Below are 14768 nucleotides of genomic sequence, written 5' to 3'. Positions count from 1 at the left end.
GGCTCTGTGTTCTGTTTGGGATCTGTGTTCAGTGTGGGCTCTGTGTTCAGTGTGGGCTCTGTGTTCAGTGTGGGCTCTGTGTTCAGTGTGGGCTCTGTGTTCTGTTTGGGATCTGTGTTCTGTGTGGGCTCTGTGTTCAGCGTGGGCTCTGTGTTCTGTTTGGGATCTGTGTTCTGTGTGGGCTCTGTGTTCAGTGTAGATCACTGTCTTCCGGGCGAGCTTTGTGTTCAGGGATGGCTATGTGTTCAATTTGTTTTCTTTGTTCAGGTTGCGCTCTATGTTCTGGATGTGCTCTGTGTTAAGGTTGCGCTCTGTGTCCAGTCGCGGCAGTCTTTTAATGGTGCGTTCTATGTTCAGCATTGGTCTGTGTTCAATGCAGGCCCTTGGGTCAGCGTCGGCTCTGTGTTCAGTGTGGGCTCTGTGTTCAGTGTGGGCTCGGTGTTCAGTTTGGGCTCTGTGTTCAGTGTGGGCCCTGTGTTCAGTGTGGGCTCTGTGTTCAGTGTGGGCTCTGTGTTCAGTGCGGGCTCCGTGTTCAGTGTGGGCTCTGGGTTCAGTGTGGGCTCTGGGTTCAGTGTGTGCTCTGTGTTCAGTGTGGGCTCTGTGTTCAGTGTGGGCTCTGTGTTCAGTGTGAGCTCTGTGTTCAGTGTGGGTTCTGTGGTCAGTGTGGGCTCTGTGTTCAGTGTGGGCTCTGTGTTCAGTGTGGGCTCTGAGTTCAGTGTGGGCTCTGGGTTCAGTGTGGGTTCTGTGTTCAGTGTGGGCTCTGTGTTCAGTGTGGGTTCTGTGTTCAGTGTGGGCTCTGTGTTCAGTGTGGGCTCTGTGTTCAGTGTGGGATCTGCGTTCAGTGTGGGTTCTGTGTTCAGTGTGGGCTCTGTGTTCAGTGTGGGCTCTGTGTTCAGTGTGAGCTCTGTATTCAGAGTCGGCTCTGTGTTCAGTGTGGGCTCTGTATTCCGGCTGACCCCATGGTTAAATCAGGGCTCTGTGTTCAGTATGTGCTCAGATCAGTGTGAGCTCTGAGTTTAGTGTGGGTCCTTTTCAGGGTCGGGTCTATGTTGAATGTGGGCTCTGTGTTTATGGTGCGCTCTGTATTCAAGGTGATCTCGTTCAGACTGGCATCTGTGAACAGATTCGGCACTGTGTTCCGCCTGAGTTCTGTGTTGACTATTGGCTCTGCGATCACTGTGAGTTCTGTTATGTGTCGAGTATGTGTTTAGGATGATCTCTGTGTTCTGTGTAAGCTCTCTGTCAAGGATGCGCTCTGTGTTCAATGTGGACTCTGTGTTTACAGCGCACACTATGTTCGGGAAGAGATTTGCCTTAAGTGGGAGAGGTGTATCGCAGTGGGTGAGGTGTGTGCATTGTTGTAGTGCTGCAGAAGTGGTGTGGGTTGTGGTGTAGTGCTGTGGGAGTGGTGTGTGCAGTGGTGTTGTGCTGTGGGAGTGGTGTGGGCAGTGGTGTAGAGCTGTGGGAGTGGTGTGGGCAGTGGTGTAGAGCTGCGGGAGTGGTGTGGGCCGTGTTGTAGCGCTGCTGGAGTGGTGTGTGCAGTGGTGTAGTGCTGTGGGAGTGGTGTGGGCAGGGGTGTAGCGCTATGGGAGTGGTGTGGGCAGTGGTATAGCGCTGTGGGAGTGGTGTGGGCAGTGTGTAGTGCTGCGGAAGTGGTGTGGGCAGGGGTGTAGCGCTATGGAAGTGGTGTGGGCATTAGTGTAGCGCTGTGGGAGTGGTGAGGGCTGTGGTGTAGTGCTGTGAGAGAGGTGTGGGAAGGGTTGAAGTCCTGTTGGAGTGATGTGGGCAGTGGTGTAGCGCTGTGGGAGTGGTGTGGGTAGTGGTCGAGCGCTGTGGGAGTGGTGTGGGCAGTGGTGTAGCGCAGCGGGAGTGGTGTGGGTAGTGGTCGAGCGCTGTGGGTGTGGTGTGGGCAGTGGTGTAGCGCTGCGGGAGTGGTGTGGGCAGTGGTGTAGTCCTGTGGGAGTTGTGTGGGCAGTGGTGTAGCGCTGTGGGAGTGGTGTGGGCAGTGGTGTAGTCCTGTGGGAGTTGTGTGGGCAGTGGTGTAGTGCTGTGGGAGTGGTGTGGGCAGTGGTGTAGAGCTTTGTGAGTGGTTTGGGCAGTGGTGTAGTGCTTTGGGAGTGTTGTGGGCAGTGGTGTAGTGCTGTGGGAGTGGTGTGGGTAGTGGTGTAGCGCTGTAGGAGTGGTGTGGGTAGTGGTGTAGTGCTGTGGGAGTGGTGTGGGCAGTGGTGTAGTGCTGTGGGAGTGGTGTGGGCTGTGGTGTAGCGCTGTGGGAGTGGTGTGGGCAGTGGTGTGGGAGTGGTGTGGTCATTAGTTTAGCGCTGTGGGAATTTCGTGGGCAGTAGTGTAGCCCTGTGGGAGTGGTGTGGGCATTCGTCTAGCGCTGTGGGAGAGGTGTGGGCATTAGTTTAGCGCGGTGTGTGTGATGTGTGTTGTGGACTAGAGCTGCGGGAGTGGTGTGAGCAGTGGAGTAGTGCTGTGGGAGTGTGTGGGGGGTGGTGTAGTGCTGTGAGAGTGGTGTGTGTAGTGGTGTAGCGCTGTGGGAGAGGCGTGGGCAGTGGTGTAGCGCTGTGGGAGTGGTGTGGGCAGTGGTGTAGTGCTGTGGGAGTGTGTGGGCAGTGGTGTAGTGTTGTGGGAGTGGTGTGTGTTGTGGTGAAGCGCTGTGGGAGAGGTTTTGGCAGTGGTGTAGCGCTGTGTGAATTGTATGGGCAGTGGTGTAGTGCTGAGGGAGTGGTGTGGTTAGTGGTGTAGTGCTGTGGGAGTTGTGTGGGGCAGTGGTGTAGTGCTGTGGGAGTGGTGTGGGCAGTGGTGTAGAGTTTTGGAGTGGTTTGGGCAGTGGTGCAGTGCTGTGGGAGTGGTGAGGGCAGTGGTGTAGAGCTTTGGGAGTGGTTTGGGCAGTTGTGTAGTGCTTTGATTGTGGTGTGGGCAGTGGTGTAGTGCTGTGGGAGTGGTGTGGGCAGTGTTGTTGCGCTGTGGGAGTGGTGTGGGCAGTGGTGTAGTGCTGTGGGAGTGTTGTGGGCAGTGGTGTAGTGCTGTGGGAGTGGTGTGGGTAGTGCTGTAGTGCTGTGGGAGTGGTGTGGGTAGTGGTGTAGTGCTGTGGGAGTGGTGTGGGCAGTGGTGTAGTGCTGTGGGAGTTGTGTGGGCAGTGGTGTTGTGTGTGGGAGAGGTGTGGGCAGTGATGTAGTGCTGTGGGAGTGGTGTGGGCAGTGGTGTAGTGCTGAGAGATTGGTGTGGGCAGTGGTGTAATGCTGTGGGAGAGGTGTGGGCAGTGGTGTAGTGCTGTGGGAGTGGTGTGGGTAGTGGTGTAGTGCTGTGGGAGTGGTGTGGGCAGTGGTGTAGTGCTGTGGGAGTTGTGTGGGCAGTGGTGTTGTGTGTGGGAGAGGTGTGGGCAGTGATGTAGTGCTGTGGGAGTGGTGTGGGCAGTGGTGTAGTGCTGAGAGATTGGTGTGGGCAGTGGTGTAATGCTGTGGGAGAGGTGTGGGCAGTGGTGTAGTGCTGTGGGTGTGATGTGGGCAGTGGTGTCGCGCTGTGGGAGTGGTGTGTTCATTAGTGCAGCGCTGTTGGAGTGTCGTGGGCATTAGTGTAGCACTGTGGGAATGGTGTGGGCATTCGTCTAGCGTTGTGGGAGTGGTGTGGGCATTAGTTTAGCGCTGTGTGCGTGGTGTGGGTTGTGGACTAGAGCTGCGGGAGTGGTGTGAGCAGTGGTTTATTGCTGCGGGAGTGCTGTGGGCTGTGGTGCAGCGCTGTGGGAGTGGCGCGGGTTGTGGTGTGTGCATTAGTGTAGCGCTATGGGAATGGTGTGGCCGTTAATTTAGCGCTGTGGTAGTGGTGTGGGCATTAGTTTAACTTTGTGTGTGTGGTTTGGGTTGTGGAGTAGAGCTGCGGGAGTGGTGAGGGCAGTGGGGTAGTGCTGCGGATGTGGGGTGGGTAGTGGTGTAGCGCTGTGGGAGTGGCGTGTTTTGTGGTGTAGCGCTGTGGGAGTGGCGTGTTTTGTGGTGTAGTGCTGTGGGAGGGGCGTTGGCACTACTGTTGCCCTGGGGGAGTGCTGTGGGCAGTGGTGTAGTGCTGTGGGAGTGGTGTGGGCAGTGGTGTGGCGCTGTGGGAATGTTGTGGGTGTTAGTTTTGTGCTGTGGTAGTGGTGTGGGCATTAGTTTAACTTTGTGTGTGTGGTTTGGGTTGTGGAGTAGAGCTGCGGGAGTGGTGTGGGCAGTGGTGTAGTGCTGTGGGAGTGGTGTGGGCAGTGGTGTAGCGCTGTGGGAGTGATGTGGGTAGTGGTGTAGCGCTGTGGGAGTGGTGTGGGTTGTGGTGTAGCGCTGTGGGAGTGATGTGGGTAGTGGTTTGTCGCTGCGGGAGTGATGTGGGCAGTGGTGTAGCGCTCTGGTAGTGGTGTGGGGAGCGTTGTAGCGCTGTGGGAGAGGTGTGGGCATTAGTGTAGCGCTGTGTGTGCTGTTTGCGTTGTGGAGTAGAGCTGCGGGAGTGGTGTGGGCAGTGGGGTAGCGCTTCGGGAGTGGTGTGGGTAGTGGTGTAGCGCTGTGGGAGTGGTGTGGGGTGAGGTGTAGTGCTGTGGGAGTGGCGTGGGCAGTGGTGTAGCGCTGTGGGAGTGGTGTGGGGTGAGGTGTAGTGCTGTGGGAGTGGTGTGGGCAGTGGTGTAGCGCTGTGGGAGTGGCGTGGGCAGTGGTGTAGCGCTGTGGGAGTGGCGTGGGCAGTGGTGTAGCGCTGTGGGATTGGTGTGGGCAGTGGTGTAGCGCTGTGGGAGTGGTGTGGGTTGTGGTGTAGTTCTGTGGGTGTTGCGTGGGTTGTGGTGTAGCGCTGCGGGAGTGGTGTGGGCAGTGGTGTAGCGCTGTGGGAGTGGTGTGGGTTGTGGTGTAGCGCTGTGGGAGTGGTGTGGGTTGTGGTGTAGCGCTGTGGGAGTGGTGTGGCCATTTGTGTAATTCTGTGAAGGTGGTTTGGGCAGTGTCGTAGTGCTGTGGAAGTGGTGTTGGCTTTGGTGTATTTCTGTGGCAATGGTGTGGGCAGTGGTGCAGCGCTGTGGGACTGGTGTGGGGTGTGGTGTAGTGCTGTGGGAGTGGTGTGGACAGTGGTGTTGCGCTGTGGCAGTTGTGTTGTAGCGTTGCAGACGTGGTGTTGGCAGTGGTGTAGAGCTGTGGGAGTGGTTTGGCCAGTCGTGTAACGCTGTGAGAGTGGTGTGGGCAGTGGTGTAGCGCTGTGGGAGTGGTGCGGGTTGTGGTGTAACGCTGTGGGAGTGGTGTGGGCAGTGGTTTATTGCTGTGGGAGTGGCGTGTTTTGTGGTGTAGCGCTGTGGGAGGGGCGTGGGCACTACTGTTGCCCTGGGGGAGTGGTGTGGGCAGTGGTGTAGCGCTGTGGGAATGTTGTGGGCGTTAGTTTTGTGCTGTGGTAGTGGTGTGGGCATTAGTTTAGCGCTGTGTATGTGGTTTGGGTTGTGGCGTAGAGCTGCGGGATTGCTGTGGGTAGTGGTGTAGCGCTGTGGGAGTGGTGTGGACAGTGGTGTTGCGCTGTGGCAGTTGTGTTGTAGCGTTGCAGACGTGGTGTTGGCAGTGGTGTAGCGCTGTGGGAGTGGTGTGGGCTTTGGTGTAGCGCTGGGGGAGTGGTGTGGGCATTTGTGTATCGCTGTCGGAGTGTTGTGGGCAGTTAGGTCGCGCTGTGGTTTAGTGGTTTAGTGCTGTGGGAGTGGTGTGGTCAGTGCTGTAGTGTTGTGGGAGTGGTGGGTGCAGTGGTGTAGCGCTGTGGGAGTGGCGTGGGTTGTGGTGCAGCACTGTGGGAGTGGTGTGAGCATTAGTTTAGCGCTTTGTGTGTGGTTTGGGTTGTGGTGTAGAGCTGCGGGAGTGGTGTTGGTTGTGGTGTAGAGCTGTGGGAGTGGTGTGGGCAGTGCTGTAGCGCTGCTGGAGTTGTGTGGGCAGTGGTGTAGCGCTGTGGATGTGGTGTGGGCAGTGGTGTAGCGCTGTGGGAGTGGTGTGGGCAGTGGTGTAGCGCTGTGGGAGTGGTGTTGGTTGTGGTTTAACACTGTGAGAGTGGCTTGGGCAGTGGTTTAGATGCTGTGGGAGTGGTGTGGGTTGTGGTGTAGCGCTGTGGGAGTGGTGTGGGGAGTGTTGTAGCGCTGTGGGAGTGGTTTGGCAGTGGTGTAGTGCTGTGGGAGTGGTGGGGGCAGTGGTGTAGCGCTGTGGGAGTGGTGGGGGCAGTGGTGAAGGGCTGTGGGAGTGGTTTGGCAGTGGTGTAGTGCTGTGGGAGTGGTGTGGGCAGTGGTGTAGCGCTGTGGGAGTGGTGGGGGCAGTGGTGTAGGGCTGTGGGAGTGGTTTGGCAGTGGTGTAGTGCTGTGGGAGTGGTGTGGGCAGTGGTGTAGCGCTGTGGGAGTGGTGTGGGCAGTGGTGTAGCGCTGTGGGATTGGTGTGGGCAGTGGTGTAGCGCTGTGGGAGTGGTGTGTGTTGTGGTGTAGTTCTGTGGGTGTTGCGTGGGTTGTGGTGTAGCGCTGCGGGAGTGGTGTGGGCAGTGGTGTAGCGCTGTGGGAGTGGTGTGGGTTGTGGTGTAGCGCTGTGGGAGTGGTGTGGGTTGTGGTGTAGCGCTGTGGGAGTGGTGTGGCCATTTGTGTAATTCTGTGAAGGTGGTTTGGGCAGTGTCGTAGTGCTGTGGAAGTGGTGTTGGCTTTGGTGTAATTCTGTGGCAATGGTGTGGGCAGTGGTGCAGCGCTGTGGGACTGGTGTGGGGTGTGGTGTAGTGCTGTGGGAGTGTTGTGGACAGTGGTGTTGCGCTGTGGCAGTTGTGTTGTAGCGTTGCAGACGTGGTGTTGGCAGTGGTGTAGAGCTGTGGGAGTGGTTTGGCCAGTCGTGTAACGCTGTGAGAGTGGTGTGGGCAGTGGTGTAGCGCTGTGGGAGTGGTGCGGGTTGTGGTGTAACGCTGTGGGAGTGGTGTGGGCAGTGGTTTATTGCTGTGGGAGTGGCGTGTTTTGTGGTGTAGCGCTGTGGGAGGGGCGTGGGCACTACTGTTGCCCTGGGGGAGTGGTGTGGGCAGTGGTGTAGCGCTGTGGGAATGTTATGGGCGTTAGTTTTGTGCTATGGTAGTGGTGTATGCATTAGTTTAGCGCTGTGTATGTGGTTTGGGTTGTGGCGTAGAGCTGCGGGATTGCTGTGGGTAGTGGTGTAGCGCTGTGGGAGTGGTGTGGACAGTGGTGTTGCGCTGTGGCAGTTGTGTTGTAGCGTTGCAGACGTGGTGTTGGCAGTGGTGTAGCGCTGTGGGAGTGGTGTGGGCAGTGCTGTAGCGCGGCTGGAGTTGTGTGGGCAGTGGTGTAGCGCTGTGGATGTGGTGTGGGCAGTGGTGTAGCGCTGTGGGAGTGGTGTGGGCAGTGGTGTAGCGCTGTGGGAGTGGTGTTGGTTGTGGTTTAACACTGTGAGAGTGGCTTGGGCAGTGGTTTAGATGCTGTGGGAGTGGTGTGGGTTGTGGTGTAGCGCTGTGGGAGTGGTGTGGGGAGTGTTGTAGCGCTGTGGGAGTGGTTTGGCAGTGGTGTAGTGCTGTGGGAGTGGTGGGGGCAGTGGTGTAGCGCTGTGGGAGTGGTGGGGGCAGTGGTGTAGGGCTGTGGGAGTGGTTTGGCAGTGGTGTAGTGCTGTGGGAGTGGTGTGGGCAGTGGTGTAGCGCTGTGGGAGTGGTGTGGGGAGTGTTGTAGCGCTGTGGGAGTGGTTTGGCAGTGGTGTAGTGCTGTGGGAGTGGTGTGGGCAGTGGTGTAGCGCTGTGGGAGTGGTGGGGGCAGTGGTGTAGGGCTGTGGGAGTGGTTTGGCAGTGGTGTAGTGCTGTGGGAGTGGTGTGGGCAGTGGTGTAGCGCTGTGGGAGTGATGGGGGCAGTGGTGTATGGCTGTGGGAGTGGTTTGGGCAGTGGTGTAGTGCTGTGGGAGTGCTGTGGACAGTAGTGTACCGCTGTGGGAGTTTTGTGGGCATTAGTGTAGCGCTGTGGGAATGTTTTGGGCATTGGTGTAGCGCTTTGTGTGTGGTTTGGGTTGTGGAGTAGAGCTGCGGGAGTGGTGTGGGCAGTGGTGTAGTGCTGCCGGAGTGGTGTGGGCAGTGGTGTAGCGCTGCGGTAGTGGTGTGGGCAGTCGTGTAGCGATCTGTGAGTGGTGTGGGCAGTGGTGTAGCGCTGTGGGAGTGTTGTGGGCAGTGGTGTAGCGCTGCGGGAGTAGTGTGGGCAGTGGTGCAGCGCTGTGGGCGTGATGTGGGCAGTGGTGTAGAGCTGTGGGAGTGGTGTGGGTTGTGGTGTAGCGCTGCGGGAGTAGTTTGGGCATCGATTTAACGCTGCAGGATTGGTATGGCCCATGGTGTAGCGCTTGGGATTGTTTTGGGCTTCAGCGTAGCACTGTGGGAGTGGTGTGGGCATTGTTTTAATGCTGCGGGAGTGTTGTGGGCATTAGTGTAGTGCTGTGGGAGTGGTGTGGGCAATGGTGTAGTGCTGTGGGAGTGGTGTGGGCATTAGTGTAGTGCTGTGGGAGTAGTGTGGGCATTTGTGTAGCGCTGTGGGAGTGGTGTGGGCAGTTGTGTAGTGCTGTGGGAGTGGTGTGGGCATTAGTGTAGGGCTGTGGTAGTGTTGTGGGCATTAGTTTAGCGCTTTGTGTGTGGTGTGGGTTGTGTAGTAGACCTGCGGGAGTGGGGTGGGCAGTGGTGTAGCTCTGTTGGAGTGGTGTGGGTAGTGGTGTAGTGCTCTGGGAGTGGTGTGGGCAGTGGTGTAGCGCTGTGGGAGTGGTGTGGGTTGTGGTGTAGTGCTGTGGGTGTGGTGTGGGCAGTGGTGTAGCGCTGTGGGAGTGGTGTGGGCAGTGGTGTAGTGCTGTGGGAGTGGTGTGGGCATTGGTGCAATTCTGTGGGAGTGTTGTGGGCAGTGGTGTAGCGCTGCGGGAGTAGTGTGGGCAGTGGTGCAGCGCTGTGGGAGTGGTGTGGGCAGTGGTGTAGCGCTGCAGGAGTGGTGTAGCGCTGTGGGAGTGGCGTGGGCACTGGTGAAGCGCTGTGGGAGTCGTTTGGGCAGTGGTGTAGCGCTGTGGGAGTGGCGTGGGTTGTGGTGTAACGCTGTGGGAGTAGCGTGGGCAGTGGTGTAGCCCTGCGGGAGTATTGTGCGCAGTGGTGCAGCGCTGTGGGAGTGGTATGGGCAGTGGTGTAGCTCTGCAGGAGTAGTGTGGGCAGTGGTGTAGCGCTACGGGAGTAGTGTGGGCAGTGGTGCAGTGCTGTGGGAGTGGTGAGGGCAGTGGTATAGCGCTGCGGGAGTGGAGTGGGCAGTGGTGTAGCGCTGTGGGAGTGGCGTGGGCACTGGTGAAGCGCTGTGGGAGTAGTTTGGGCAGTTGTGTAGCGCTGTGGGAGTGGCGTGGGTTGTGGTGTAACGCTGTGGGAGTGGCGTGGGCAGTGGTGTAGCGCTGCGGGAGTATTGTGCGCAGTGGTGCAGCGCTGTGGGAGTGGTATGGGCCGTGGTGTAGCTCTGCAGGAGTAGTGTTGGCAGTGGTGTAGCGTTGTGGGAGTGGTGTGGGTTGTGGTTTAACGCTGGGGGACTGACGTCGGCAGTGGTGTAGCTCTGTGGGAGTGGTGTGGGCAGTGGTGTAGCGCTGTGGGAGTGGTGTGGGCAGTTTTGTAGTGCTGCGGGAGTCGTGTGGGCAGTGGTGTAGCGCTGCGGGATTGGTGTGGGTAGTGGTGTAGCGTTGTGGGAGTGGTGTGGGCAGTGGTGTAGCGCTGTGGGAGTGGTTTGGGGAGTGTTGTAGAGCTGTGGGAGTGGTTTGGGCAGTGGTGTAGTGCTGCGGGAGTGGTGTTGGCAGTGGTGTAGGGCTGTGGGAGTGGTGTGGGCAGTGCTGTAGCGCTGCGGGACTTGTGTGGGCCTTGGTGTAGCACTGTGGATGTGGTGTGGGCAGAGGTGTAGCGCTATGGGAGTGGTGTGGGCAGTGGTGTGCTGCTGTGGGAGTGGTGTGTGCAGTGGCGTAGCGCTGTGGGAGTGGTGTGTGCAGTGGTGTAGCGCTGTGGGAGTGGTGTGGGTTGTGGTTTAACACTGTGAGAGTGGCATGGGCAGTGGTGTAGATGCTGTGGGAGTGGTGTGGGCAGTGGTGTAGTGCTGTGGGCGTGGTGTGGGTTGTGGTGTAGGACTGCGGGAGAGGTGTGGCAAGTGGTGTAGTGCTGTGTGAGTGGTGTGGTGAGTGTTGTAGCGCTGCGGGAGTTGTGTTGGCAGTGGTGAAGTGCTGTGGGAGTGGTTTGGCAGTGATGCAGAGCTGTGGGACTGGTGTGTGCAGTGGTGTAGCGCTGTGGGAGTGGTTTGGGCAGTGGTGTAGCACTGTGGGAGTGGTTTGGGCAGTGGTGTAACGCTGTGGGAATGGCGTGGGCAGAGGTGTAACGCTCTGGGTGTGGTGCTTGCATTAGTGTAGCTCTATAGGAATGGTGTGGGCGTTATTTTAGCGCTGTGGGAGTTATGTGGGCATTAGTGCATCGCTGCGGGAGTGGTGTGGGTAGTGGTTTAGCGCTGTGGGAGTGGTGGGGGCAGTGGTGTAGCGCTGTGGGAGTGGTGGGGGCAGTGGTGTAGCCCTGTGGGAGTGGTGGCGGCAGTGGTGTAGCGCTGTGGGCGTGGTGGGGGTAGTGGTGTAGCGCTGTGGGAGTGGTGTGGGCAGTGGTCTAGCACTGTGGGAGTGTTGTGGGCAGTCGTGTAGCGCTGTGGGATTGGTGTGGGCAGTGGTGTAACGCTGTGTGAGTGGTGCGGGCTGTGGTGTAGCGCTGTGGGAGTGGTGTGAGTAGTGGTGTAGCGCTGTGGGAGTGGTGTGTGCAGTGGTGTAGTGCTGTGGGAGTGATGTGGGCAGTGGTGTAGTGTTTTGGGAGTGGTGTGGGCAGTGGTGTAGTGCTGTGGGAGTGGTGTGGGTTGTGGTGTAGCGCTGTGGGAGTGGTGTGGGCATTAGTGTAGCGCTGCGGGAGTGTTGTGGGCATTGATTTAACGCTGTGGGAGTGTTGTGGGCGTTGGTTTAGCACTGAGTGTGTGGTGTGGGTTGTGGAGTGGAACTGCGGGAGTGGCATGGGCAGTGGTGTAGCTCTGTGGGAGTGGTGTGGGTAGTGGTGTAGTGCTGTGGGAGTGGTGTGGGCAGTGGTGTAAAGCTGTGGGAGTTTTGTGGGTTGTGGTGTAACGCTGTGTGAGTGGCGTGGGCAGTGGTGTAGCGCTGTGGGAGTGGTGTGGGTTGTGGTGTAATGCTGAGTGAGTGGCGTGGGCAGAGGTGTAGCCCTGTCGAAGTTGTTTGGGCAGTGGTGTAACGCTGTGGGAGCGGTGTTGGCAGTGGTGTATCGCTGTGGGTGTGGCCTAGGTTGTGGTGTAAAGTTGCGGGAGTGGTGTGGGTAGTGGTGTAGTGCTGTAGGAGCTGTGTGGGCATTCATCTAGCACTGTGGGAGTGGTGTGGGCATTAGCGTAGTGCCTTGGGAGTGTTGTTGGCATTATTTTCGCACTGTGTTTGGTGTGTAGTGCAACTGTGGGAGTGGTGTGGGCAGTGGTGTAGCGCTGTTGGAGTGGTGTGAGTTGAGGTGTAGCGCTGCGGGAGTGGCGTGTGCAGTGGTGTAGCGCTGTTGGAGTGGTGTGAGTTGAGGTGTAGCGCTGTGGGAGTGGCGTGGGCAGTGGTTTACCGCTGCGGGAATGGTGTGGGCTGTGGTGTAGCGCTGTGGGAGAGGTGTGGGTTGTGTTGTAATGCTGTGGAGTTGCGTGGGCAGTGGTGTAGCGCTGTGGGAGTGGTGTGGGCAGTGGTGTAGCGCTGTGGGAGTGGCGAGGGTTGAGGTGTAGCGCTGTGGGAGTGGCGAGGGTTGAGGTGTAGCGCTGTGGGAGTGGCGAGGGTTGAGGTGTAGCGCTGTGGGAGTGGTGAGGGCAGTGGTGTAGAGCTGTGGGAGTGATGTTGGTAAAAGGGAATCAGAGTGAGATCACGGGAAGGTTAATGGGACAGAGAGTGAGATCACGGGGAGGTTAAAGGGACAGTGAGTGACAGTATGGGGAGGTTAAATGAACAGACAGTGTGATCACGGGGAGGTTAAAGGGACACAGAGTGAGATCACGGGGGAGGTTAAAGGGACAGAGAGTGAGATCACGGGGTGTTTAAAGTGACAGAGAGTGAGAACACGGGGAGGTTAAAGGGACAGTGAATGAGTTCACGGGGAGTTCAAAGGTACAGAGAGTGTGATCATGGGGAGGTTAAAGGGACAGAGAGTGAGATCACGGGGAGGTTAAAGGTACAGAGAGTGAGATCACGGGGATGTTAAAGGGAGAGAGAGTGAGATCACGGGGAGTTTAAATGGAAAGAGAGTGTGATCACGGGGAGATTAAAGGGACCGAGGGTGAGATCACGGGGAGTTTAATGGGAGAGAAAGTGAGATGACGGGGTTTTTAAAGTGACAGAGAGTGAGATCACGGGACGTTCAAAGGGACAGAGTGTGAGATTACGTAGAGTTTAATGGGAATGAGAGTGAGATCACGGGGAGGTCAAAGGGACAGAGAGTGAGATCACAGGGGGGATAAATGGACTGAGAGTGAAATCACGGGGACATTAAATGGACAGAGAGTGAGATCACGGGGAGGTTAAAGGGACAGAGAGTGAGATCACGGGTAGGTTAAAGGGACAGAGAGTGAGATAACGGGGAGGTTAAAGGGACATAGAGTGAGATCACGGGGAGGTTAAAGGGACAGTGAATGAGATAACGTTGAGGATTAGGGGACAGTGAATGAGTTCACGGGCAGGTTCAAGGGACAGTGTTTGAGATCACGGGGAGATTAAAGGGACAGAGAGTGAGATCACGGGGAGGTTAAAGGGACAGACAGTGAGATCACGGAGAGGTTAAAGGGACAGAGAGTGAGATCACGGGGTGGTTAAAGGTACAGAGAGTGAGATCACGGGGAGGTTAAATGGACAGAGAGTGAGATCACGGGGAGATTAAAGGGACAGACAGTGAGATCACGGAGAGGTTAAAGGGACAGAGAGTGAGAACACGGGGAGGTTATAGGGACAGAGAGTGAGATCACGGGGAGGTTAAAGGGACAGAGAATGAGTTCACGGGGAGTTTCAAGGGACAGAGAGTGAGATCACGGGGAGATTAAAGGGACAGACAGTGAGATCACGGGGTGTTTAAAGGGGCAGAGAGTGAGATCACGGGGTGGTTATAGGGACAATGAGTGAGATCATGGGGAGGAAAAAGGGACAGAATGAGATCAAGTAGAGGTTCAAGGGACAGAGAGTGAGATCACTGGGAGGTTAAAGGGACAGAGAGTGAGATCACGGGGAGTTTAAAGGGACAGAGAGTGAAATCACGGGGAGGTTAAAGGGACAGAGAGTGAGGTCATGGGGAGGTTAAAGGGACAGAGAGTGAGGTCATGGGGAGGTTAAAGGGACAGAGAGTGAGGTCATGGGGAGGTTAAAGGGACAGAGAGTGAGATCACTGGGAGGTTAAAGGGACAGAGAGTGAGATCACGGGGAGTTTAAAGGGACAGAGAGTGAAATCACGGGGAGGTTAAAGGGACAGACAGTGAGGTCATGGGGAGGTTAAAGGGACAGAGAGTGAGATCACTGGGAGGTTAAAGGGACAGAGAATGAGATCACGGGGTGCTTAAAGGGACAGACAGTGAAATCACGGGGAGGTTAAAGGGACAGAGAGTGATAACACGGGGAGGTTAAAGGGACAGAGATTGAGATCACGGGGATGTTAAAGGGAGAGAGAGTGAGATCACGGGGAGTTTAAATGGAAAGTGAGTGAGATCACGGGGAGATTAAAGGGACCGAGAGTGAGATCACGGGGAGTTTAAAGGGACAGAAAGTGAGATCACGGGGTGGTTAAAGTGACAGAGAGTGAGATCAAGGGACGTTCAAAGGGACAAAGTGTGAGATCACGGGGAGTTTAAAGGGACAGTGACTGACATTACGGAGAGTTTAAAGGGAATGAGAGTGAGATCACGGGGAGGTCAAAGGGACAGAGAGTGAGATCACGGGAAGTTGAAAGGGACAGAGAGTGAGATCACAGGGTGGAAAAATGGACTGTGAGTGAAATCACGGGGACATTAAATGGACAGAGAGTGAGATTACGGGTAGGTTAAAGGGACAGAGCGTGAGATCACGGGTAGGTTAAAGGGACAGAGAGTGAGATAACGAGGAGGTTAAAGGGACAGAGAGTGAGATCACGGGGAGGTTAAAGGGACAGTGAATGAGATAACGTTGAAGATTAGGGGACAGAGAATGAGTTCACGGGCAGGTTCAAGGGACAGTGTTTGAGATAACGGGAAGGTTAAAGGGAATGAGAGTGAGATCACGGGGAGGTCAAAGGGACAGAGAGTGAGATCACGGAGGGGTTAATGGGACAGAGAGTGAGATCACGGGAAGTTGAAAGGGACAGAGAGTGAGATAACGGGGTGGATAAATGGACTGTGAGTGAAATCACGGGGACATTAAATGGACAGAGAGTGAGATTACGGGGAGGTTAAAGGGACAGAGCGTGAGATCACGGGTAGGTTAAAGGGACAGAGAGTGAGATTACGGGGAGGTTAAAGGGACAGAGCGTGAGATCACGGGGAGGTTAAAGGGACAGAGCGTGAGATCACGGGCAGGTTCAAGGGACAGTGTTTGAGATCACGCGAAGGTTAAAGGGACAGAGTGAGATCACGGGGAGGTTAATGGGACAGAGAGTGAGATCAATGGGAGGTTAAAGGGACAGAGAGAGAGATCACGGGGAGGTTTAAGGGAATGAGAGTGAGATCACCGGGAGGTTAAAGGGACAGAGAGTGAGATCACGGGGAGTTTAAAGGGACA

This window comes from Cetorhinus maximus, unplaced genomic scaffold (genome assembly GCF_964194155.1).
Source record: "Cetorhinus maximus unplaced genomic scaffold, sCetMax3.hap1.1 HAP1_SCAFFOLD_482, whole genome shotgun sequence".
In the NCBI taxonomy this organism is placed as follows: domain Eukaryota; kingdom Metazoa; phylum Chordata; class Chondrichthyes; order Lamniformes; family Cetorhinidae; genus Cetorhinus; species Cetorhinus maximus.
This window is presented reverse-complemented; position numbering follows the sequence as displayed.